We start from the raw sequence: 25,559 nt of genomic DNA on the forward strand, positions 1-25,559 counted from the left end.
ATCTTGTTGAATATTTTTGCATCTATATTCATTAGTGATATTGGTCTATCATTTTCTTTTCTTGTTGGGTCTTTTCCTGTTTTGGGGATCAGGGTGATGTTTGCTTCATAGAATGTGTTGGGTAGTCTTCCTTCTTTTTCTACCTTTTGGAACAGGTTGAGTAGTATAGGTACTAATTCCTCTTTAAAGGTTTGGTAGAATTCTGATGTGAAACCATCTGGTCCTGGGCTTTTCTTTTTGGGGAGATTTTGTATGGTTGATGATATTTCTGAACTTGATATGGGCCTGTTCAACATTTCTACTTGTTTTTGATTAAGTCTTGGAAGGTGACATGTTTCCAAGTAACGGTCGATTTACTTCAGATTTTCGTATTTCTGAGAGTATAGTTTCTTGTAATATTCTTTAAGGATTTTTTTGATTTCTGAGGAGTCTGTTGTTATTTCGTCTTTGTTATTTCTGATTGATGAGATTAGAGATTTTACTCTTTTTTTCCTGATTAGGTTGGCCAAAGGTTTATCTATTTTGTTGACCTTTTCAAAAAAACAGCCTTTTGATTTATTGATCTGTTGTATTGTTCTTTTGTTTTCAATTTCATTTAGTTCTGCTCTGATTTTGGTTATTTCTTTTCTTTTACTGGATTTGGGGTTGGATTGTTCTTCCATTTCCAGTCTCTTGAGATGTCCCATTAAGTTGCTTACTTCCTCTTTTTCCATTCTCCTGAGGAAGGCTTGCAGTGATATAAATTTCCCTCTTAGAACTGCCTTTGCTGTGTCCCAGAGGTTCTGATAGTTCGTGTTTTCATTGTCGTTTTGTTCCAGAAATTTGGCAATTTCCTTCTTGATCTCATCTCTGACCCAGGTATCATTCAGCATAAGGTTATTTAATTTCCATGTTTTGTATGTGTATGCAGATTCCTGTTGTTACTCATCTCAAGTTTTATTCCATGATGGTCCAAGTAGATGCATGGAATAATTTCTATTCCTTTAAATTTGCTGAGGTTAGACTTGTGACCTAAGATGTGATCGATTCTGGAGTACGTTCCGTGGGCTGATGAGAAGTATGTGTATTCAGTTTTATTGGGATGAAATGTTCTGTAGATGTCAGCTAAATCTAAATGCTCGATGGTTAGATTTAAATCTAGAATTTCTTTACTCAGCTTTTTGTTGGAGGATCGATCCAGCACTGCAAAAGGGTGTTAAAATCTCCGACTATTATAGAGTTGGAGGAAATCAAGTTACTCATGTCTGTTAGAGTTTCTCTTGTAAATTGAGGTGCATTCTCGTTGGGTGCATAGATATTAATAATTGAAATCTCATCATATTGAGTCTTACCCTTAACAAATATGAAGTGACCATTTTTGTCCTTCCTTACTTTTGTTGGTTTAAAGCCTATTGTGTCCACAAATAAAATTGCAACTCCTGCTTTTTTCTGGTTACCATTTGCCTGAAATATGGATGACCATCCTTTCACCCTGAGTCTGTATTTGTCTTTTAAGTTAAGATGTGACTCTTGTATGCAACAAATGTCTGGCCTGAGTTTTTGTATCCAGTCAGCTAACCTATGTCTTTTTAGAGGGCAGTTTAAGCCATTCACATTAATGGAGAGCATTGATAAGTTTGGTGAAATTTGGGGTATTGAGTTTTTTGAAAGTCCAGTGGGCATTTTTAATCCTTTTGCCATTGTGGAAGTTAGAGTTTGATCAGAAGTTTCTGAGTGAGTTTACTTTTTTAGTCGAGGATTGGGTTGGTTATTATGGAGCATAGGTTGAGAATATCCTGAAGAGCTGGTTTAGTTATGGCAAATTTCTTTAGCATATGTATGTCATTAAAGTATTTAATTTCTCCATCATAAATGAAACTCAGTTTAGCTGGATACAAGATCCGGGGTTGAAAGTTATTTTGCTTGAGGAGATTAAACGTTGATGACCACCCTCTTCTGGCTTGAAAAGATTCAGCAGAGAGATCTGCAGTCATTCTAATGTTCTTCCCTTTGAAGGTAATAGATTTCTTTCTCCTGGCAGCTTTGGGAATTTTCTCCTTCATATTAATTTTAGTGAAGTTAATTATGATATGCCTGGGGGATGTCTTATTGGGGTTGAGTCGTGCTGGGGTTCTGAAGCTATCTGCTATCTGAATTTCAGGTTCTCTAGGCATGTCTGGAAAATTCTCTTTCATAATTTCATGCAGAAGGGCCTCTGCGCCCAGTGAGGCCATTTCATCTGTTTCGGGAATTCCTATGAGACGGATATTTGCCTTCTTCGAGTTATCCCAGAGCTCTCTGAGTGAGTGATCCATTTTTGCTCTCCATTTCTCTTCCTCTTTGAGAGTTTGGGAGCGTTCAAGGGCTTTATCTTCGATGTCAGAGATCCTTTCTTCTGATTGGTCCATTCTGTTGCTAAGGGATTCCACTGTATTTTTCATATCTTTGAGGGCTGCAAATTCTTGTTTCAGTGTGTCTAAGTCTTTGGGGGTTTTGTCTTTAAATTCGTTAAATTCTTGAGACAGGTTTTGAATTTCTCCACGAATTCCTAATTCCATTTTGTTAATCTTGTTTGCCATCCAAATTCTGAATTCGATTTCTGACATCTCAGCCAGTTGTTTGTGAATGGGATCTTCAATGACATCTGCTGTATCTTTCCTTGGAGGGGTTGATCTATTCTGGTTATTCATGTTACCAGAGTTTTTCCGCTGATTCTGCCCCATGATTGTTTTACTCCCTTTGATTTTCCTCTGGTGTTTTGTCGAGGACCCGTACAGTGCTGTGGCCTGAGAAACTGGGGCCCTGTTTTGTGTAGAGGGGCTAAGTGGTTCTGACTTGTTTTCAGCTGGTTTCTATGTGACCCTAGTGAAACAGTTACTCTGGGTTGAAGTCTCAGCTGTGGAGAAATACCAGCAATTAAGTCATCCCACCCACCACAGGCAACAAATGGAAAAGGAAAATCAAACCTTCCTACAACCACACACCCATGGCACCACCTGGATAGTACCCAGGTGAGTGACTCAGTTCTAAAGGTCCAAGTCGATTGTCTCAGTCAGCAGCTGCCTCAGGTTGGAGAGTTCAAGAGTTCCCTGGGAACTGGGTCACAGGGGTCTGGTGACTGCTCTAAAATGGGTTTGCTCCAGTGCTGCGTGGAGTCAGGAAGAGCCACCAGTAAATAGATCAGTCTGGGAAGAATGATGCCTCCTTCCCCACCTTGCAGCTCTGTCACACCCAGTCTCTGCTAGCCCCACAGGGCTGTGACCCAGTCAGTTGTCTGCAGTAAGCAGATACTCCAGGGGTTTGCACCTGCCTAAGTCACAGGGTAGTCTGTGTCTGCTTGACTAGGCCACTGTTCTCTGTCTTTATCCAGTAGGGAGTGGTGTGGCCTGTCAACCTCGGGCACTTGATGGAGGCTGGAGGTGTTCACTCAGTTCCAGCCCCACCCTTAGTTTATGTTACTGGGTGAAGGGAGCAACTCTGTGGGAGTTTGTTTCTGACCTTGCCAGATTCCTCTGCAGAGGAGAGGCTGATTTGAGTTCCCAGAATCTGTGTCTCAGGCCCTGTCTTTAGTCCTGTGGGTTTGTATTTGCAGCACAATCAGTTGTTGGCTGTAGCCTCTTGGCCTCCTTTGTCTATAGGCTGGTGATCCCCTAAGGGCCAGGTGCATCTTAGGCTCAGTAGAGCGGTTCTCTGGATCAGCCCCACCCTAGGAGTTTCCTAGCTCTGCAGGTGTGTTTTCTAGTCCCCATGTTCCACCCAGGTCGGTACCGTCTCAGGAAAACCCTTTACTCACGGGGCCTGTGTTTCAGTCCCAGGTCTGTTCCATGGTGGTTGCCATCTGAGAAGATGCTCAGCCTCATCTGGTTGCCCAGGAAGACAGGAGGAGAGGCTATGGGATATCTGGGGGTGGGCCTTGTTATTGCTGAAGATGGCTGTTGCTCTGCACCTCGGGGCACCACTGCTTCAGTGTAATTCCCTCTCAGCCGACCGTTGTCTTCTTGCTCCTTTGCTACAGAGTCAGCACTGGTCAGCTGCAGTCCAGGTCCTGTCTATACCTCTTGAGAGTTCAGCCAAGAATCTGGACTCCTGAGGGGGCAGGTCTCCAGATCATGGAGTGAGAGTGGAGGGGGGTGTTAGGCACTCAGGGTTACAGGTCGTAATACCAAGCTCATTGAGACCAAATGAACAAATAAACAGATACAAAGGTTACCAGGCACATGGGCCCATAGATACAGAGATAGATGGAAACACATAAACATACAAGCAATAGCCACGACAACAGCAATATAAGAAAAACTGCAATAAAAATAGTGATAATTGTAAAATAATTGAAAGAAAGGAAAAAAAGAGAAAAAAGTGGTGTTAGAAGGAATGTTAAGTGAGAAGAAGAAATTAAAATTAGAAGACATAGAAATAAAAAATATATCTATATAAAATGTAATAATAAAAAATTATCGAAATCTCCTCTAAGAAAATGGTGAGGAAAAATCAAACAAAAAGAAAACAACAGCAAAAAGACAAACAAAAAAAACACCCCACGAAAACCAAAAAAAACAAAACAAACAAACAAACAAAAAAGGCACCAACTGCAAAAATATTCTTGTGGTAGAAATATACCTACAAATGTCTATATGTCTGCTGTAGGGATCAACTTTCGTAGGAATATATTCATACTGCAATATACTTTCTGGACACCAGGTGGCGCTGTGAGTGGTTTTTGAGACTTATATCTGGTTTGCAGTTTATACTGTTACCATGGTAACCACCTTCCATGTCCGATCTCCATTTTGGAGTTTCTGTAAAAGTTTGTCACCTAAGAATTGTGCAGCCTCGGCTGTTCTCCTCCGGACAGCACTTGCGACCGACCCTCCCACTCAGTGCAGGTGTCCACACTTCCTAAATCCCTCCACTCTGCTCCCAGGTTCCCCCGCAAACTGGCGACTGCAATCGGCCATAAGGGAAGTGGTGCTGAGTTCGTGCGGTATCTCCTGTAGCTGGTTCCCGGGGCTTCAGTTGCTTCGCGGCCCCAGAAGCCAAAGCCGGGTCCTAGGCTTCAAGCCGTTCCCATGGTTGGAGCACTCGGGGGATTTATTCTGAGTTTTATGGTTCAGAGTTTTGGATGGGCGTCCGGCAGTTCGCTGCGCAGTCTGAACCGCCAGCCCCCTCCAACACCTGGGGGAAAGGTGCCCGCCCTATTGGGTAGTTCAAAATGTCTGTTTGTTTCCCGTGCAGGATCCCTTCCCTTCAATTGTCCAACAGTTTGCCCAGCTCCCTGTGGTTTTGAGTGGCTCTCCTTTCGGATGCCTCCCTCAGTTCAGGATTAATTACTTGTCAATTGGATTTTGTCACCATTTACAAGCTGCTGACCTCCGTGGGGGAGGGGCCTGCTGGCCGGCACGGCTGAGCAGGGATGAATCTCTACAACAGAGTCTGTGATTTTTAAATTACCCCTCATATATAGCAATCCGCCAGTTCGCTGGGCGTCTCCAGCAGTCTGTCCACTCCAATAATCCACACACAGGGAAGGTCCAGACTGCCTTTCCTCTCACCTGGTGGCTTGGGAGAGGTGGGCTACATGTCCGTCCTGTCTGCCATCATGCTCCACCTGTCTTTGTTTTTTAATTTGTTTATGTGCTGGATTTACATTTATAGATTTACGTATATTGAACCAGCCTTGAGATCCTGGGATAAAACTGACTTGGTCATGATGTATAATTTGTTTGATGTGTTGCTGGATTCTGTTTGTTAGGATCTTGTTGAATATTTTTGCATCTATATTCATTAGTGATATCAGTCTATAATTTTCTTTTCTTGTTGGGTCTTTTCCTGGTTTGGGGAATCAGGGTGATATTTGCTTCATAGAAGGTGTTGGGTAGTCTTCCTTCTTTTTCTACCTTTTGGAACAGGTTGAGTAATATAGGTACTAATTCCTCTTTAAAGGTTTGGTAGAATTCAGACGTGAAACCATCTGGTCCCGGGCTTTTCTTTTTAGGGAGGTTTTGTATGGTTGATGCTATTTCCGAACTTGATATGGGCCTGTTCAACATTTCCACTTGATTCTGGCTAAGTCTTGGAAGGTGATGTGCTTCCACGTATTGGTCAATTTCCTTCAGATTTTCATATTTCTGAGAATAAAGTTTCTTGTAATATTCATTAAGGATTTTTTGGATTTCTGAGGAGTCTGTTGTTATTTCGTCTTTGTTATTTCTGATTGATGAGATTAGAGATTTTACTCTTTTTTTCCTGATTAGGTTGGCCAAAGGTTTATCTATTTTATTGACCTTTTCGAAAAACCAGCTTTTTGATTTATTGATCTGTTGTATTATTCTTTTGTTTTCAATTTCATTTAATTCTGCTCTAATTTTGGTTATTTCTTTCCTTCTACTGGGTTTGGGGTTGGAATATTCTTCCTTTTCCAGTTGCTTGAGGTTTCCCATTAAGTTGTTAACTTCCTCTCTTTCTGTTCTCTTGGGGAAGGCTTGCAGTGCTATAAATTTCCCTCTTAGAACTGCCTTTGCGGTGTCCCAGAGGTTCTGATAGTTCCTGTCTTCATTGTTGTTTTGTTCCAAAAAATTGGTGATTTCTTTCTTAATCTCATCTCTGACCCAGCTATCATTCAGCATAAGGTTATTTAACGTCCATGTTTTTGTATGAGTATGCAGATTCCTGTTGTTACTCAGCTCAAGTTTTATTCCATGGTGGTCCGAGAAGATGCATGGAATAATTTCTATTCCTTTAAATTTACTGAGGTTAGACTTGTGACCTAAGATGTGATCGATTTTGGAGTAAGTTCCAAGGGCTGATGAGAAGTATGTTTATTCAGTTTTGTTGGGATGAAATGTTCTGTAGATGTCTGCTAAATCCAAATGTTGGATGGTTAGGTTTAAATCTAAGATTTCTTTGCTCAGCTTCTTGTTGGAGGATCGATCCAACACTGCCAAAGGAGTGTTGAAATCTCCGACGATTATGGAGCTGGAGGAAATCAAGTTGCTCATGTCTGTTAGAGTTTCTCTTATAAATTGAGGTGCATTCTGGTTGGGTGCATAGATATTAATAATTGAGATCTCATCATAGTGAGTATTACCCTTAACAAATATGAAGTGACCATTCTTGTCCTTCCTTACTTTTGTTGGTTTAAGGCCTATTGTATCTGCAAATAAAATTGCAACACCTGCTTTTTTCTGATTACCATTTGCCTGAAATATGGATGACCATCCTTTCACCCTGAGTCTGTATTTGTCTTTTAGGTTAAGATGTGACTCTTGTATGCAACAGATATCTGGCCTCAGTTTTTGTATCCATTCAGCTAACCTATGCCTCTTTAGAGAACAGTTTAAGCCGTTCACATTAATGGAGAATATTGATGAGTCTGGTGAAAATTTGGGTATTGAGTTTTTCAAAAGTCCAGTGGCCATTTTTAATCCTTTCACCAGTGTGGAAATTGGAGTTTGATCCGAAGTTTCTGAGTGAGTTTCCTTTTGTGGTATAGGGTTGCGTTGGTCATTATGGAGGATAGGTCTGAGAATATCCTGAAGAGCTGGTTTGGTTATGGCAAAGTTCTTCAACATATGAATGTCATTAAAGTATTTAATTTCTCCATCATAAATGCAACTCAGTTTAGCTGGATACAAGATCCGGGGTTGAAAGTTATTTTGCTTTAAGTTATTTTGCTTAAGTTATTTTGCTTTAGTCAGTGACCACCCTCTTCTGGCTTGAAAAGTTTCAGCAGAGAGATCTGTAGTCATTCTAATATTCTTCCCTTTGAAGGTAATGGTTTTCTTTCTCCTGGCAGCTTTGAGGATTTTCTCCTTCATATTAACTTTAGTGAAGTTAATTATGATATGCCTTGGGGATGTCTTATTGGGGTTGAGTCATGCTGGGGTTCTGAAGCTGTCCACTATCTGAATTTCAGAATCTCTAGGCATGTCTGGAAAATTCTCTTTCATAATTTCATGCAGAAGGGCCTCTGTGCCCAGCGAGGCCACTTCATCTGTTTCTGGAACTCCTATGATTCGGATATTCGCCTTCTTTGAATTATACCAGAGCTCTCTGAGAGAGTGATCCGTTTTTGTTCTCCATTTCTCTTCCTCTTTGAGAGTTTGGGAGCGTTCAAAGGCTTTATCTTCGATGTCAGAAATCCTTTCTTCTGCTTGCTCCATTCTGTTACTGAGGGATTCTACTGTATTTTTCATATCTCTGAGGGCTGCAAATTCTTGCTTCTGTGTGTCTAAGTCTTTGGTGGTTTTGTCTTTAAATTCGTTAAATTCTTGAGACAACTTTTGAATTTCTTCTCTAATTCCTAATTCCACTTTGTTAATCTTGTTTGAGATCCAAATTCTGAATTCGATTTCTGACATCTCAGCCAGTTGTTTATAAATGGGATCTTCAATTGCATCTGCCATATCTTTCCTTGGGGGGGTTGATCTATTCTGGTTATTCATGTTACCAGAGTTTTTCCGCTGAGTCTGCCCCATGGTTGTTTTACTCCCTCTGATTTTTTCCCCTGAGGCTTTGTCGAGGGCCCATACAGTGTTGTGGCCTGAGAAACTGGGGCCCTGTCTGGTGTGGTGGGGCTAAATGGTTCTGCCTTGTTTTCATCTTGTTTCTGTTCCACCCTAGTGAATCAGATACTTTGGATTGAAGTCTCAGCTGTGGAGAAATATCAGCAATTAAGTCACCCCACGCCCCACCGGCAAACAATTGGAAAAGAAAAATCAAACCTTCCTACCACCGTGCACGTAGGGCACCACCTGATTTGTCCTCAGGTGATTGGTTCAGTTCAAAAATGTCCAAATCAATTGTCTCAGTCTGCACCTGTCCCGGGTGAGAGAGTTTAAGAGGTCTCTGGGAACTGGATCACAGGGGTCTGGTGACTACTCTGGTGTGGCTTGCTCCAGTGCTACGTGGAGTCAGGAGAAGCCACCCAGCCTATAAATCAGTCTGAGAAGGTTGCTGCCTCCTTCCCCACCTTGTAGCACTTCACACCCAGTCACTGATAGCCCTGCAGTTGGCTGACCCAGTTGCCTTTAGTTAATCGGTACTCCAGGAGTTTGTACCTGCCTGAATCACAAGGAAGTCTGCCAGGCCGCTGCGCTCTGCCTCTCTCCAGCAGGAGGAGGTGAGGCCTGACAACCTCGGGTGCTAGATGAAGGTTGAGGGGTTTTCACTCCGGTCCAGTCTCGCCCCTGATTAATGTTACTGACAGAACAGAACAGAACAACTCTGCGTTTCCCCTGCAGAAGAGAAGCTGAATTGAGTTCCAAATCAGCTTGTCTTTGTTCTTGTATTGTCTATAGGCTGACGATCCCCTGAGGGCCAGGTGCATCTTAGGTTTAGTAAAGCAGACCTCCGGGTCAGCCCCGCCCTGGGAGTTTCCCTGGTTTGCAAGTTGGAGTTGCCTCTGGGAAACTCAGAGTCTCTGATTGCCCAGGGAGATGGGGGTGAGGCTTCAGAATATTCTGTAGTGAGCCGTATTGCTAGCAAAAGAGGGCTGCTGCCTCATGGCTCTGGCAACCGTTGCTCAAGTGTAGCTGCCCTCCGGCCAACTGTCCTCTCTCCACTCCCATATCCCAGAGTCTGCATCGACCGGCTGCAGCCCAGCACTGTCTACACCCCTTGAGCAATTGCCCAAGAGTCTGGACCCCTGGGGGACAGGCTTCCAGACCTTGGAGCGAGAGCAGAGGGGAGCACGGGGAGTGCTGGAAGCCTGGGGTTGCGGGCAGAGAACACACACAGCTTTACACAGTTTTATGCCTGGCCGTATTGTCACTAAGAGACAACTGTTGCACTGTGCCTCAGGGAACTGCCACTCCAGTGCAGTCCCCTCTCCACCGACCGACCGGGACTGGCCTCCAGACCCCAGTGTGAGTGAAGGGGAGCGCTGGGAGCTCAGAATTGCAGGTAGAGACTATATACAGTTTATACAGTTTTATGCCTGGCAGGAGGAGGCAGTGGCACCCTAGTAGGGGAGGTAGGTCGAGTTTTTAGAGGGTCTCTCCCATGAAGTGTAGTGGGAGGACGTTTGAACTCTGCCCGGTTGTTAGTGGGGCACTCTGAGCCGTTCTCATGGGGGAGGAGACTCCTGTCCGCTTGGTGATGGATTTTGTACCTTTTGTTTGTATCCTTGTGGTCGCAGCTTGCCTCAGCGGTGTTGACGTGCATTCTACAACCTTCTCTCTTAGTGCAGCTCAAATCCACTAGGTTACTTGCTGAATTTTTGTCCTTTAACTCTCCTTCTGAACAGGAGACTCTGTGGAAAGCTGGCTTCAGTCAGCCATCTTGTCTCCTCCCCCGCATCCTTTATTTTAATCATTGGCCAAGAATACCTCATTAGTGAAATTTCTGTTCAAGTCTTTTAGACATTTGAAATTGTTTTCTGCTATTTTCTCACTGATTTGCAAGAGTTTGTAATATACTGTGTATATAAATACTTTGGCAGATAAGTATATCATAAACATCTTCCTGAGTTCAGTGTCTTCTGATAAAGAGAAGTTCTTCATTTTAATGAAATTAAATGCAACAAGAAAATATTACATTTAATTTGGTTAAAAAATATTTTCCTGTGTTATCTTCTGACATGGAGCTGAAGGAAAAGATTGAGAAGCCACTGAGGGATTAGGGTATTGGATAAATATGTGCATCAGTGATTTTCAAACTTTACTACACATTAGGATATCTAGAGAGTTTTAAAAACTGTAGTGCCCCTATCTGCCCCAAACCAACTTATTCAGAGTATATTGGTTAAAAACCTAGGCATCAGTTATTTTAATTGGTGTAGATAGCATTTAGGAGACTAATAAAATGAGCAAAGGAAGAACAACAAAGTTACAAATTTAATGAATATCAATTTGGGTTATAAAATAGGGGCCACAGGGCAAAGTAAAGGTGGGTCATACTGGAATGAAAGATGTGGCTTATACGATTTTGAGTTCAGGATAAAGGATAAAGGTTTAGATTTAATTCTATGAACAGCAGGGCAGAAAAAGTTTTCCTGAGGACATTAATATGATTTATCAACACATTAGTAGGGTTGGAATGACAGTGGGGTAAGGGTAGATTGGAAATTGGGGAAACAAGAATGAAGTTTTAAACTAAGGCCTGTCATCTGACTTCTCTAATTAATCTGATCACCAGTAACTGTATGGTAAATTTTATGTGTGTAGAATTTTTCTGACAACAGGATCAAAGATATTATCAGATTTTCAAAGGAATCTGAAATTTTCTAAAGGCTAAATGCAACCAGATTAGAGAAGGAAATTAGTTAAAGGTTATTGTGTTTGTTACTTAAGAGTTATTGAATACCTAAGTCATTTTATGGTAGCTGTAATGGCGAGGAGATGACTGATGGAACAGATGTTCTTATGACTAAACAGGGGCTTTAGAGGCTGATTGAATGTCATGGGTAGAAATAGGGAGAGAATATGAAAACATAACTTGAATTAAAAGAGACAAAACAGGGAGAATGAAAATATGGTACGAAGAAAAGAATAATCATGAATGAACAGTGGAAAGGGTATAAAAAAATGAAGCTTTTTTTTACCTTGAGTTTGACAATTATTTAGACAGAACTGGATTTCCAAATAAATTGTGTTGAAGTAATCAAGAAAGAAAAGTCAATAATCAATTCAGGCTCCTGATATTTTCTTCCATATGTATTCAACAGGTATAGCAGATAGAAGATTTAAGTTTATGCTATTAATTTGTTCATTGGTAATAAAAATTTATTCTTTTATTTTCTGCTTGATAGCCTAAACATTAAATGAATTTTTAAAAACGTTTGAAAATGTAATATTTCTTAGCTGCTAGTTTAAAGAAAGAATTATTTTAAATGATAAAAACATAGACTTAAATATTTAGATTTAGAGACAGCTGTTGAAAGAATTTGCCCTTTTATTAAATGGTGCTGGGGAAACTGGATAATCACATGCAGAAGAATGGAATAGGACCCCTATCTCTTGCCATATACAAATATTAATTCAAGGTGGATAAGAAACTTAATTAAATATAAGCCACAAAATCATAAAAATTCTGGAAGAAAAAGTAGCAAAAACTCTTTTAGACATTCACTTAGGCAAAGAGTTTATGAGTAAGTACCCACGGACAAATACAGCAGCAACAAAAATAAATGAGACTTAATTACATTAAAAAGCTTCTGCCCAGCAAAGGAAATAATAAAGAAAGAGATTTAGATTATTTAGACAGACATTATTATATCCTACAGAATGGGAAATAATCAAGAAAGAGATTTAAATTATTTAGACAGACATTATTATATCCTACAGAATGGGAAAAGATATTCACAAACCACACATCTGACAGAGAACTAACATCTAGAGTATACAAAGAACTTGAAGAAATCAGTAAGAGGGAAACAACCTCACCAAAAAGTCAGCAAAAGACATGAATAGAAGTTTTTACCAAAGAAAATAGACAAATGGTCAACAGACATATCAAAAAAATGCTCAACATCACTAATCAGCAAGGAAATGCAAATTAAAACCATAATGAAATACCCCTTTATCCCTATCATAATGTCTGTTATTAAAAGTAAAAAAAAAATAAAATAGATGCTGACGTGGATGCAGAGATAGGAACACTTATACAATGCTGGTGGGATTGCAAATCAGTACAGCATTTATGGAAACTAGTACAGAGATTCCTCAATGAAATAAATGTAGACTTACCATACCATCCAGGAATCCACTGCTGGGTATCTATCCAAAGAAAAATAAATCATTTTATCAAAAAGACACTAGCACCTGAGTGTTTATCACAGCTCAGTGCACAGTTGCAAAAATGTGGAACCAACCTAAGTGCCCATTAATTTATAAGTGGATAAAGAGAATATGGTGTTAAATGCACACTACACACACACATACACACACACCATGGCATATTAGAGCCACCAAACAGAATAAAATAATGTCATTTGCAGCAAATTGGATGGAGCTGGGGACCATTATCCTAAGTGAAGTATCTCAGGAATGGAAAGCCAGTCTTATATTCTCATTGAGAGCTAAACAAAGAGTAAAACATGGGCATAGACAGAAATAAAGGCCATTGGAAACCAAGAAGAGGGGAGGGAATAAGGGGATTTGTGGTATAAAAACTTAACCGTTGGGTACAATGAACACTGTTCTGGTGACAGCACATCAAAAGCCCTGACTTAAGTAATACACAGGTTATCTATGTGGCAAAAACATCTTATTAATTTGAAATAGAAAAGGAATATATTGTGAATATGAAGGGCTGATTCTTAAAATTCCAATTTTCTACCATAGGAATAGAAATAATTATTGTGAAAGCAGCTGGCAAATGAACTAAATCTTATAACAGTTGCACAGATAGGTGAATAAAACGATAAATGGTCAATGGGATAAAAATTGGCATGTCTCTAACTTCAGCCATATTACTTGTTAGCGCCAGAACAATAACATCGAGTGCCTTTAGGTTCAGTAAAAAATCAGTGAGATAAACAATAGATTTAGTTTTAGACAGATTGGGCTCATAAGGAAAGATCATATACCATAAGGAAAGATTATTATACCAATAAAATCAATTCAAACATCCTTAATAGCAGTCTTTGCAAACAGTTATTTCAAACAGAAAGTGTAAGGTTTACTTGTGTTTATCATTATCTTGCCTCTTAATTGAAGGATTCCTACTGCTCTAGTAAGCACATCATCATTTCATGGTAAATTATATTTTCTAATATTTGACAATCTGATAACTTCTATAGAGCTAAATACACTAGGCAGGAGCTTAGCTTTCTCTCTTTTTCTATTACCTCTGCCCCCACTTTGAAACTCAGGTATATATTAGGTAAGCATACTTTCTATAGCCAGAGTGGGAAATGGCTTTCTCTGCAGAAGTTTTGTCCTAATTGCCACAATACTCTCACTCTTAAATAGTTCCTTGACTCAAACAAGCTTGAGTGGCATATAATATAACAATATGCTGATTACAGCATATTATTCCTGTAGTTGAAGGTTCTTAATAAAGGACAGAGTGCCTTATAATGACTCTGAGGGCTGGTCCTTCAATTGTCCATTCAATTCATCAAGTATTTTTATCATTTGCTACACATTCAAATGCTTAATGAATTTGTTAGGCATTTATTGGAATCAGTGAAATCAGAAAGCTGCAATCTGCCCTGCTCTGGTTACGTCTTTCTAGCAGACTTTAGCCACCTTTGAGTTAAGAGATGAAGGATAGTTGTTTGGATTTTAGCAGATGGGTGGGAGGAAAGGCCAAAGAAGATGGCATGGCAATATATGGATGGGAAAGTATTTGAAGTGATTGGTAATGGGATCTGAGCTAGGTAGGGACTGTGGTAAAAGCAGATGATGCCACCAAGCAGAGAAAGTGTAGAGGACCTGGCCATCTCAAATTAAGAGTAGAACATGAGGAGGGGGGAATAATTAAAGGAAGATGGCGGGAGTCTGGCATTTATATTCAGAGTGTAGAGTAGAAGCTGAGTAAATATTCCTTCTAGTCCCATTTATTTCCTCCTCTCTTTACCTCTAAGAATAAAGGGGAATTTGATATGTGATATTAACTTCTTGGATTTATAAAAATAGAAAATATATTGTGCTTTAAAATGATTCCTAATGCTAAATAAAAGAGAGATGACGGCTATGGCATGTTAGGGTAAGAATATAATAGAGGAAAGAGACTTTTAAATGCCTAGAAATGTTACTTTTACTTTCATATTAATTTTTAGAGTCTCTTTCACTGTAATAATTATAGGGTTCATATTTTTTTGCAAGGCACTGATTAAGCTCAGTTGGAGTCAGAGCATATGAAACTACTTTTTACAGTAAAAAAATTACTCTAAAAAGTAGTTTCATATGTACAAACTACTATAAAAGAAATAAGAAATAAGAAATATCACATTATTAGCCAGTTGGTATTCCATGTATATTAAGTAACTTAAGGTGTTAAATTATAGATATTACAATTACCTTTTCTCTTTTTTATGGAAAACTTAATTAAAGGTAGGATAAAAATATTATATAAAAGTGAAAATATGTGGTACTATAAATTACTATGCTGCCAAATCTTGTATGAAAATTTCTTGTTTGGCATTTATTATAAAAGTAATAATAAGATGCTGTCATATAATTATAGCTGCTTTTAGATGATAGTATGAAAACACTAAAAGGCAGAACATCATTAATTTATAATGAATTATAATGGCTGCTATGATCCAATTAAACCTTGGTCAAATCTATATTTAGTTTTTTAAAAAATGACTTAAACTTAATTGTTGACATTTTTATTTCCTCTTACCTACCTCATGATGTGGTTGCTCCCATTTCAATGAAGAAAAGGGAGGGACAAATACATACATATAAAATAAATGGGTATGAGGAGAGATTTGCTTCACTATTTATTTCTATCATGTATAGATAATTCATAATTTATACCCGAGTTTTAGTGGATGGAAATTGAAATTTGAGGGAAAACAAATGTGCTAGAATTGAGTGGTGTGTTTGAATGAAATTGAAGCCTATGCAAATATAGGACTCATAATAAATTTCACCTTTTCTAAATTTCACCTTTATTAAAGAGGAACTGGCACAGCCGTGATATTCCAGACAGAGACACCAGTTGTGCAAAAGTCTGGGAAGTGTAAAAGAATGTTTCACTTGCTAAATATTAAATGTAGTTGAATCTGAGTAGAATGTAAGAATTGTGAGGGCTGAAGCAAAACGTGACATAGAGGCACCTTATGTAGGGACTTGCAGGCTGAGACAAGGGGCCAGAAGTTCATCATTCAGCCCCAAAAGGGCGATTGATGGAGAGAAAGAATGAAAAAAGTTTAGAAAGACCCCTCTGGTTGCTATGTGGAGAAGGGAATGGAGAGTGTATAGGGAAGGAGACATGGAAAGTGAAATTGCTAATTTAACAGAGAATTGATATTTTCAATTACTTTATTTACGATAGACTTAAGCATCCCTTCTTATAAACTGTTTCCTTATGATCTTTCTAAGACATTACTTTTTATATGTAGTTCTTCTTTTTAAACACTTTAATGATCACCTGACCAGCTTTTAAGACCTCAGATATTACCCATAAAAATGAATTCTATACTCTCTCACTTGTACCAGCTGCTCTGATGTAGAGGTTGTTCTAGAGCCTAGAACCATGTTTGTTCACCTCTTTTAGAAGTGAGTCTGCATCAAAAACTACTCTGATGGCAAGCATACAAACATGACCCTAAAGTGCGGTCACTTTTCCACAACCAGATAGAAGAAACTGGCTTGCATATTGAATTAACCAGAGGTCCTCAAACTTTTTAAACAGGGGGCCAGTTCACTGTCCCTCAGACCATTGGAGGGCCAGACTATGGTTTAAAAAAAAAAAAAAGAACAAATTCCTATGCACACTGCATATATCTTATTTTGAAGTAAAAAAACAAAATGGGAAAAAATACAATCACACCGCCTCATGTGGAGTTTGAGGACCCCTGAATTAAACCAATAGAAGACAGAATTTGAGAATAGGAAGAGAGAAAATAGAATTCTTAATTTCAGTTATTGTGGTCCCTGAAACAATACTATAGTGTGTAGACCCAAGGTTTGGTTATTAAATTATTTTCTGAATTTTTGTAAGATCTTCTAACACATTGTTTCTTTTCGCTTAAGTTAGTTTGAGTTAAGTGTTATGTCACTTGCACCATGACTAGTATACAAGGTCAGACAATTAAGTTTGTGAACTCATCCTAGAAAAAGTGCTACCTACCTCATTGCTGAATAGCACTACAGTCATCTGTGAGGTACTCCCCATGGGAAACTGTGTACTGATATCACCCTTCAAAGCAATCTTGGAACTTTTTTTGAAAGGCTATCGAGCTATCTTCATATGAAGTCTGACAATTAAGTTCACAAACTCATCTTAGAAAAGTGCTTTGAAGGGTGGACTAGGTGCTGGTGATGGTGCATAGCTTTCCATGGGGAGTGCCTCAAAGATGACCATAGTGATATTCAGCAGCGAGGTATTTAGCACTTTTTCTAGGATGAGTTCATGAACTTAATTGTCTAATCTTATATACTTCTAGACAAGCCTGTCTCCTTGTAAATATGACACACAAATTCATTTTTTGTGTCTCCTTTCCTGATGTTTATGTCATGTATAATATATACGTATATATAAATCATATACATATGATGTTAATATAGATATCCTCTATGTACTGATTTCATTTTATACATAATGAATTATTCTACATGCACTGGTTTATGTTATGTACTCTTAATTCAGAAGTGAGTGGTACACAGTGCCTGATCTTGAAGGGCTCACACTTATATCAGAAAGCAGAGATGTTTGCAAAAAGGAGCAATGCCACATGATGAGAATTATATTAGAACTAAGAACCAATAATTATGGGTACACAAAGGAGGGAGTGTAGTACCTAGTTAACCATGCTGTCAGTGTAATTTTACTAGAATATTACAATCTATATTAATTTATCTCTTTTGTGAACTCATGTCACCTTTTATTTTGCCACTCAATTCAATATTGTACTATTTTACTGTTTAATGGTTTCATACGTGTATCTCTTTTGCATAATCAAATTTTAAGCCCTTGCTACATGAGGGATGTGATTTTATTTTCCCTTTACTTCTCCAAGCATTTGTAGCACTGTGTGTTGTATTGGAGGGTCAAATAGTACTCAGAAGTATAGATTCAGGACAACTCTCCTGTCAGTGGGTTGATGCAATCCAATTTTTATATAACTTAATGTATCATGGGAGTGGCAGTCTATCAACTTGAGCATATAATGTGACCTAATTATCTTCTCAATGTTCTATTCTTTTCTTTTTTTTCTTTTCTCCTTTCTCTTCTCTTCTCTCTCTTCTTCTGTTACAGAGTTTGTTTTTGTATATTTTAACTCAAAGTTGTAAGCATAACCTTCACCCAGAAATTGTGTATGTACCCATTAGGTATAAATTTATCCTTCTCTTCCTCCTCTCACACACCTACTTGAATTCCATTGAGTTTAGATACGTGTTGATTAAGTTCCAATTTAGTATTGAGTACATGTATCTTTTTTTTTTTTTTCATTCTTGCAACATGTCTCTTAGGAAAATGGTCTCCAATTCTATCCAGGTTGTTACAAAAAATGCTGGGTCGCCAATTTTTTATGGCTGAGTAGTATTCCATGATTTACATATGCCACATTTAATAAATTCATTCATTTATTGATGGGTCACTTGGGTGTTTCCATATCTTTGCTACTGTGAATTGTGGTGCTATAAAAATTCAAGTACAAATGTGTTAATGATAAAATGACTTTTTTTTCCTCTAAGTAAATACCTAGGATTGGAATTGCTGATCAAATTGTAGGTCTACTTTTAGTTCTTTGAGATATCTCCATTCTACTTTCCACAGATGTTGTGCTAGTCTGCAGTCCTACCAACAGTGAAAGAGTGTTCGTTTCTCTTCATATCCTTGTCAGTATCTGTTGTTTTGGAACTTTTGATATGTGCCATTTTCACTGGAGTTCGATGATATCTTAATGTGGTTTTTATTTACATTTCCCTGATGATTAGAGACATTGAACATTTTTTAATGTGCTTGTGACAAACCATTGTGTGGTGAATTACATTCATAGGTTTGCACATTCATAATTTGAAAAGATTCTGTTCATATCTTTTGCCCACTTTTCAATGGGGTTGTTTGAGCTTTCCTGCTGATTTGCTTGAGTTCTTTATAGATTCTTGTTACCAGCCCTTTATTAGATGTACAGCATGCAAATATTTTCCCCCATTCAGTAGGTTGTCTATTTGCTCTCCTGGGTCCTTAGCTGTACAGAAACTTTTTGGTTTGATCAGATTCTATTTGTTTATTTTCATTTTAGCTGTGATTGCTTTTGGGATCTTCACCATAAGTTCTTTGCCTAGGTTGCTATCTATAAGAGATTTTCCAACATTTTTTTTCTAGAATTCTTATAGCTTTATGTCTTAGGTTTAAGTCTGTTATCCATCATGAATTAACTTTTGTCAGTGGTAAGAGGTGCAGATCTTGTTTTAGTCTTTTTCACGTGGCTATCCAATTTTCACAGCATCATTTATTGAATAGGGATTCTTTTCCCCAGTGTTATGTTTTTATCTGCCTTGTCAAAGATCAGATGGAAAAATAAGGATGGATCTGCATTGTTGTTTCTGATCTGTAAGTCTATGTCTCTGTTTTTATACCAATATCATGCTGTTTTATTACTACAGTGCTGTAGAATAGCTTGAAGTCTGATAAATTTATGTCTCCAGATTTGTTCTTGTTATTATAAGGTTGCACTGGCTATTTGGGGGTCTTTTCCAATTCCATGTGAAGCCTAGAACTATTTTTCTTATATCTGCAAAAAGTGACTTTGGTATTTTAATGGAATTGCATTGAATCTATAAATCCCTTGCTTAGTATAAACATTTTAATAATGTTGATTCTGCTGATCCATAAGCATAATATGTTTTTCCATTTGTTTATATCCTCTGGGATTTCTTTCCCCAGTATTTCATAATTCTCCCTTTAGAGGTCTTTTACCTCCTTGGTTAAATATAGAGGAGGCCAAAAAGAAGTATATACATTTTGAAAAACAAAAATACTATATAAAATTGTAGTATTCAATACTCAATATGTACTGATGACAAAAGATGAATTCAAGTCATGTTTGAGCAACTCTTGGAATTGCAGAAATCAAATGTGACTTGAGTATTATGGTTTTGATACTTTTTTCAAATGTGTATACATTTTTTCACATCCTCTGTATGTACCTAGATATTTCATTTTCTTTGATGCTGCTGTGAAGGATGTCATGTTTTTTATTTGATTCTAAACTTGGCTGCTATTTCAATATATGAAAGCTTCTAATTTGTGTACATTGATTTTGCAGCCTGAGACTTACCGAATTTGTCAGTTTCAGAAGTCTCTTGGTTGAATCTCTGGGATTTTCTGAATATAAAATCCTATCATAGTTGACAAAGAGTTTGACCTCTTCTTTCCTTGTTTAAATACCCGTAATACCCTTTTCATGTCTGATTGCTCTGGCTAAGACTTCCAGTGCTATGTTGAATAGAAATGGTAATAATGGGCAACTTTGTCTGGTTCAACTCCAAAGTGGGAATGCTTTCAGTTTTCTCTATTCAGTATGATGTAGGCTGAAGGTTTGTCATTTGATAGCTTTTATCATTTTGAGGTATGTCCCCTTTATGACTATTTTCCTAAAAATTCTTATTTAAAAATGTGCTGAATTTTGTTAAATGATTTTTTTGCATCTATTGAGATCGTATGGTCCTTGCTTTTGTTTCTATTTGTGTGGTGAATTACATTCATAGGTTTGCATATCTGACCTTGCATCCCATGAATAAAACCTACTTGATCATGATGGATAATATTGATATGCAGTTAGATTCAGTTTGATAAGATTTTATTGAGAATTTTTGGGTAAGAGATATTGGATAAGAGGTATTGCCCTGTAGTCTTCTTTGTGTGTGTGTGTGTGTGTCCTTTTCTGGCATTGATTTTGAGGTGATATTTGCTTCATAGATTGAGTCAAAGAGGGTTCCTGCCTTCCTTCTCAATGTTATAGAATAATTTCTGCAGTAATTTTGATGTGAAACCATCCAAATTTCAGATGGAAATTTTTTTATTTTGTATTGGTTAGAAGCAAGTTACAAGTTCAGCTTACACTCAAAAGGAGGATATTATAAAAGTGACTTGGGCCATTTTAGAGTACATCCTGCAAGCATATACTCATTAAGTTCTTGTTCAAAAGTTTAAAATCTAGTAAATAATCTTATGAAAATTGAATAATCTATTATATTAAAATCTTTCATAAATACAATTGGATCAGTGGTCTCCAGTCACCCCCCATTCTGCTGTTTTAACATTCCAATAATTTTTCAACATACTTGGAATAAAGACCGAACTCTTCACAAAAATCTACAGAGACTGGGACAAGCATGGTGGCTCATGCTTGTAATCCCAGCACTTTGGAAGGCTGAGGTGGGAAGATCACTTAAGGTCAAGAATTCAAGACTAGCCTGGATAATATATCGATGCTTCCATCTCTACAAAAATATTTTAAAATTAGCCAGATATGGTGGCACATGCCTGTGGTTTTAGCTAGTCTGGAGGCTGAGGTGGGAGGATCACTTGAGCCTCTAAGAATTTGAGGAGTGAGACCTTATCTTAAAAAAAGGAAGGAAGGAAAGCGGGAGAGGAGAAGAGAGAGAAAAGGCAGAGGAAGGAAAGGGAGAGGAAGGGGAAGGGGGAGGAGAGGGGAGGGAAAGAAATGAGGAAGGAGTAAAGGAAAAGGTCTATAGATTATCCAGATACATGAATTGGTTCCTGTTAATTGTCTCCCATGTCTTTCTCTTTTGCCCCCATGCTCTAGCCACACTGTAAATTTGTGCCCAGTATAGGTATTTGAGGTAATTTTCCTGTCATCTTCCCAGGAAGGCCTTTTCTGACTATAAAGTCTAGGACTTTACCCCTCATCAATGAGAATTATATCACCTCGTTTCTATTGCCTTTTAGAAATGGCCATCAAGGGTATTTTCTTCTAGTTTATATTGATTATTGCCAATTATTCCCCACACCCCCGTAGTAGAATATAATTCCATAAAGCAGAGTCCTGATGTGCCTGGCTCACATTATTCCAGAGAAATTTGGGGATCACTGGGGAATCTCAGCACATATTTGTTGAGTGAATGAATGAATATTCCATATAATCTTGGCTGGAAGCAGCTTTTGCTATTACTAAATAAATCACATAAAATGCTGATTTTGTATTATGTATTTTTGGTTTGGCTCTCTATATAATTTGACAAAGACTTAACAAATACTGTTATTTTTAATTCTTCAATAATAACCACAAAAACCTCATGTTCTGAGAACATCATTTCCAGTGCTGAATATGCACTGGTTGCTTTCCTGGACACAATGACTATTTTCACTAAGATGCAATCATGGATAAACTGTTTGCATGTATTTATCAATTAACAAGTTTTTTACAACTCAAACTGGTAATAATTAAATATATTGTGGACAGTGTAAATGATTATTTTTTCTAAGAAAAATAATGAGGAAACCTATTGCAACTGCAATCTCTTTATCTTCTTAAAGAAACCCATCCATGATGGTATGTTTAAGGTTAAGATTATCAATATCTGGTTTAATACAATCATTCAAAAGTTTTTGTGTTTTAAAAAGTATTTCACTACCTTTGAAAGGTATATGGTAATGCCATAAAAAATTATTGGTTAAGTAAACATATTCTGGAATGAGTTCTAGTTTATGCAGTACTGCCAGGTGATAAGCTTGATATTTGTGTTTGGAGTACAATCTGTACTCCTGGCAATGAAGACTAGAAGAAAATAGAAAACTGAAGAGGGAATGGATGAGTGATGAGTTATACAGAAGTCTACATTTTTAAAATGAGGAACCTATTCAACATTGAAAAATAAATGTAGTTTAAAATCTATTTTAACTAATAGTTTAGTTTCAATTAATTTTTTTTTTTTTTTAGACACAGAGCCTCAAGTTGTCACCCTGGGTAGAGTGCCGTGGCATCACAGCTCACAGCAACCTCCAACTCCTGGGCTCAAGAGATTCTCCTGCCTCTGCCTCCCAAGTAGCTGGGACTACAGGCGCCTGCCACCTCCATGCCCGGCTATTTTTTGGTTGCAGCCATCATTGTTGTTTGATGGCCGGGGCTGCATTCGAACCTGCCATCTCAGGTGTATGTGGCTGGCGCCTTAGCCACTTGAGCCACAGGTGCTGAGCCAGCTTCAATTAATTCTCAAGATTAAAAACAAAATCAAGCATGTTTTCTTATCAGGAGACAAGATTAAAGCTTGAATTTACAGAAGCACACCTGAATATGCAGGTATTCATAGAAAAAATAATTTAATACCTTATACCACAATAGCTTGAAAAGAAGTATGAAAAATTGATATATAATTAAGATGAAAGGTTTAAAATGCTGATGAGGAAATCTCTCGTAAAATGTTTGCTCTAGGAAATTCTAAACTTTTAACTAAAGGGAAAAAGCTAAAGGAAGATAATTAATCTTCAAGAGTGAAAGTATTATAATACTAACTGTCTTATCTGAGATGTAATTATATTTTCAAGGACCATAGAACCACATGAAAGCTGTAACCCAGTTACAACCTAAGAATAGGGGGAAGAGGGAAAGGGAGGGGAGGGAGGAGGGAGGTGGGTAGAGGGAAGGAGATTGGTGGGATTACACCAGTGGTGCATCTTACAAGGGTATATGTGAAACTTGGTAAATGGTCTGTGAAGCTAGTGAATGATGCCCTATGATTATATCAATGTACACAGCTATGATTTAAAAAAAAAAAAAAAAGAACCATAGAACCATCTAGTTTTAAAGATGAAACCAGAGAATATATGTGAATTTATGGCAAATGATTTCCTTAGCATCATTTTTATTGTCAATAAAAAGTCTCAAAACTATTAATTTTGGTAAGAATTCTACAATTACTGATTAAATGCTGTCCTGGGACAGGTTGACTAAATAGCTCGTGATCATAACCAGGTAGTGACAAAGAGTTTCCATGGGTTTCAACCAAAACATTTTCAGGAGTGTAATAAAGGAAAACTTCTTTTCCTGTAAGACACACATTTCTTTTTTTAAGCTACCATCTTAAGATGTATTTTCATGAATTATACAAAGCTTATGGCATTATTTTGAGCCAGACAGTACTTGTATGAAATTCAGTGATAAGGTTTCAAAGAAAGTTCTACCTTACAGGGAATGAGGCAGAAAAGTTCTGTTTACTATTCAGCACAGTGTACAGAACCAGGCATTATGATGGGTCATAGGTTTCCACTGATAAAATAGGAAGTTTTGTTGAAAATAGCTATTTTCTGTCTATTTCATAAGTAACCTTTTTTAAAATTTTAGAATAATTTGTGTTAAGTCTCTGAATGAATAGTGTTCAGGATGTAAACCATCCACTCTAATTTGTTTAGAGTAGATGGTTTGGAAAGAACTCTTTGGAGAGGTGGCTTTTAAGCCAATATTTGAAAGATAAGAGGGAGAAATCACTGAGTAAAAAAAAATAAATAAAATAAATGTGGTGTTATATAAGCCAAGAGAAGAAAGAAGTTGTCTACAGTGTCAATCCATACAGGTCAGTCAGTTAATAACCATTATACATACTTATTAGATTTAGTATCAAAGAGGTTGTAAAATGCTTTGGCAAGAACAGGATCAGTTGAGTGGTAGAGAGCAGAAGAAATTGTAAGCTAATAACATGGTAAGTTATTACATCATAAATTATTACGAAAGAGTATTATACAATCATTAAAACTGATGTGAAGAAAGATACTTAATGATATGTAAAAAATGCTCACTAATACCTTTAAAAGAATATAAAATTACTTATGCAGAAATCTTTTAAAAATATAAGTGACTATAATATATTTACCTCTGAATATATAAAATAGAAAAATATGTCAATGTTAAATATAATAATTTTATGTTAGGTTAAATATATTGTAAATATATGTAACTGGAAGAGAATACACTAAAATATAAACAGGTATTATGTCTGTGGCTGTCTTATGTCTGTGGCTGTCCATTTTGTGGCTGCGTAATTTATAAAGAAAAAGTATTTATTTGGCTCCTAATTTTGATGACTCGAAGTCCAGGTTTGGGCACCTGGTGAGGGGCTCAGACTGCTTCTTCTCTTGGTGGAGGGTAAAGAGGAGTCAGAGTGTGCAGAGATCACATGGTGAGAGAGGGAGCAAGTTGGGGGATCTGATTTTTAACAATCACCTCGGTCAGGAATTAATAGAGAACTCACTGCCCTCGCCCCAGGGAGAGTATTAATTTATTCATGAGGGATCTGCCTTAAGAACCCAAACACCTCCCATTAGACCCATTTGATCCCCTGTATGGCTGTGTAACTCCCAACACAGCCATACAGGGGATCAAATTTCAACATGTGATTGATAGGGACAAATAAATCATATCAAACTAGAGCAGTGGGATAGTTGTCTCGGCATTAATTTATTTTTACAGTGAATATAAGTTACTTTTATAATCACATTTAAAAAAATACATTGTAAATAATATATCATAAACTATAAATAATACCAGAAAGACTGTGTTCAAATCTCTACTCTGATATTCACTAATTTAACTTTTCAGTGTTATGTTTTATTCTCTGTGAAAGGGGAATTATAATAATTTTTGATGACTTGTAGAAAGAGCATATTGGCAATGTATTAAAAGTCCTAAATCTTTAAAAATAATTGTAACATCCATAATTTGACATATATTTTTAAAAATATATATAGCCTCAATTAAATACCATAAGAAAATAATAGTCTACAATAAAGTGGGTAAAGATGAGAGGAGCAAGATGGCGGCGGAGTAACAGCTTCCTTGCATCTGGGCACTGTGAGTCCGGGGACATAGGACTCCAGGCATCTCTGGCTGGTGGGATCTACCTATCATCACCCCTGTGAGGATACAGAGAGTCAGCAAGAGACTTCTTGACCCCAAGAGGAGGACTAAAACAGTGGAAAACTGGCAAGTGGTCACGTGT

General features: G+C 37.7%; 1 long non-coding RNA gene across 1 annotated transcript in view; it reads left to right on the forward strand.

The window, feature by feature from the left end:
* The window catches only part of LOC128598763 (uncharacterized), a 110,412-nt gene extending 85,874 nt beyond the window's left edge, over positions 1-24,538 (forward strand). Inside the window, exon 3 of the long non-coding RNA XR_008383700.1 lies at positions 22,514-24,538. This is a non-coding gene — a long non-coding RNA (uncharacterized LOC128598763). The remainder of the gene's footprint in view (positions 1-22,513) is intronic.
* The last annotated feature ends 1,021 nt before the right edge of the window (positions 24,539-25,559 follow it).

The sequence above is a fragment of the Nycticebus coucang genome, chromosome 11 (genome assembly GCF_027406575.1).
Source record: "Nycticebus coucang isolate mNycCou1 chromosome 11, mNycCou1.pri, whole genome shotgun sequence".
Taxonomy (NCBI): Eukaryota; Metazoa; Chordata; class Mammalia; order Primates; family Lorisidae; genus Nycticebus; species Nycticebus coucang.